Raw genomic sequence first — 2,375 nt, forward strand, 5'->3', positions numbered from 1 at the left:
AAAGATGAGGGGCAATATACTCCTTGGCCCATGCCTCAGATTCAATCACTTAAATTTATACTTAACATCATTTACATATGAATTTATGTACTCATTAAAAGAGCTGTTGATATAATTGAAAAAAAAATGATATACATATTTTTTATATTTATATTCAACTGCAAGTCCACACTAACCCTGTGGTGTAATTAATTGGTATTTTCAAAAGTAAACCTCACCATTATCTTGTGAATATTACCCTATATTTCATTTAATGGTAAATGAGTTAATAAGTTACACAGGAACATATTAAGCATAAATGTGTGATCTTGATTTGGCATGTCATTATTTTTTAAATATATTCTTATTGATTTCACAGAGGAAGGGAGAGGGAGCAAGAGATTGAAACATCCATGATGAGAGAGAATCATAGATTGCCTGCCCCCTGCACGCCCCACCCTGGGGATTGAGCCAGCAACCTGGCATGTGCCCTGACCAGGAATTGAACTGTGACCTCCTGGTTCTTAAGTCAATGCTCAACCACTGAGCCACGCCAGCTGGGCTCATTATTTTTTTTAATACTAACAATGTAAAAGTAGTCTTGGGTTACCTAAGTATTGAGAAGCCATGGGGAATTGACATGCTAAGGTGACATGGCCATCAAGGAATGCTGCTGAAGCTGAAGCTCCAGATTCAGATCTAATCTAGCATATAGTTTGCACAAGTACACAGAATGGTTAGGGCCCCAATGAAACCATATTCTGATTAAAGTTAGATATCTTTAATTTATGTCATAGCTCCTAAGTCTAAAAGACTATATCTATACCTAAACATCCTTCCATTACAATATGCTGCACATTAGCAGGTGTATATGAAATTTATGTTTTCCTCATTCTCATTGTAATATACTTTCCCAAAAATTTGAATTGAGAGAAAATTAAGAATATATTACTTCACTTCAGAAGAAATGATAGTCAGAGGCAAATGATCTAAATCACAGTGATTTAACCCACAGGTTCAGTTTTGACAAATCCTATATAATAGAAGGGTAATATGCAAATCAACTGAACAGCAGAATGACTGGTCGCTATGACATGCACTGACCACCAGGGGGCAAACGCTCAATGCAGGAGCTGCCCCCTGGTGGTCAGTGCTCCCACAGGGGGAGCGCTGCTCAACCATAAGCCAGGCTGATGGCTGGTGAGCTCAGTGGTGGTGGCGGCAGTGCTAAGGATGTCCCACTGTGGCTTAGGCCAGCTCCTCATCATCAGTCGGACACCCCCTAAGGGCTTCCGGGCTGCTAAAGGGCACAGGCCAGGCTGAGGGGACCCTCCCCACACACCGAGTGACAAATGTCGTGCACTGGGCCTCTAGCGAGAAATAAAAGAACACAATTAGGTGTGTACTATGTGCCACTCCAAGTGGAGAGCTATTATTATGAACTGAAATCAGGTCAACTTAAGCCTCAAACCCACTTGAAATGCTGCTCTTGTAGAGGAACCAACCAGAAAAGCTACACTTTGATTGTAAGCATGAACAGCAAGTGTGAGACCTTTCTTTTGTTCATTTGGATAATTACTTTCATTTTCACTGTCATAGTGATAATATAGACCTAGGCCACACTCTCAGAGATAGAAAATGAGGAAAATACTTCTAGCATACATACATCAAATATATATCCCATTAGGAAATGGGGAATTTTATAGAGGAGGAAACTCAAATGACCAAAATCATGAAAAACTCACTACTACTCAATAAAGTACAAATTAAAAGAAGATTTCATTCACATTATTTTTTATCACACTTAGAATTGGCAATGATACAGGGAAACAGAAGCTCTTATACAGCGCTGTTGCATATATAAATCAGAACAACTACTTTGGAGGACAATTTGGAAATATATAAGAAAGTAAATAATGTGCAAGTGTTTTGTTTCATGCTTCTACTTCTATAAACCCTAGTGAAACATTTATTCTTGAGCAGAAAAAATGTATGTACATAAATGTTACAGTATGACTCGTCACTACCACAGCAAGATCTAAGTTACAAACCACAGTAGGTTGATTAATAAAAAATGAGGAATATTCATTCAATGGTCTATTACAGAGCAGTTAAAATGGATAAACTTGAGCTATTGGTACCAAACTTGATAAATATCAAGACATAATGATGAACAACAACAACAACAAAAATCTGAAAAGTTGCAGAAGAATAGGTGAATATAATACAGTTATGTAAAATTTAAAATATGTAAAATTATGCTATACCTTTTTATAAATACATACTGTGCTGTGCCAGCATGGCCAAGGGTGAACCTGAGTGGGGGCCGCTGAAAAGCTTAGAAAAGACAGACAGCCCTAACTGGTTTGGCTCAGTGGATAGGGCGTCGGCCTGCG

The sequence above is a fragment of the Myotis davidii genome, unplaced genomic scaffold, assembly GCF_000327345.1.
Source record: "Myotis davidii unplaced genomic scaffold, ASM32734v1 scaffold314, whole genome shotgun sequence".
In the NCBI taxonomy this organism is placed as follows: Eukaryota; Metazoa; Chordata; class Mammalia; order Chiroptera; family Vespertilionidae; genus Myotis; species Myotis davidii.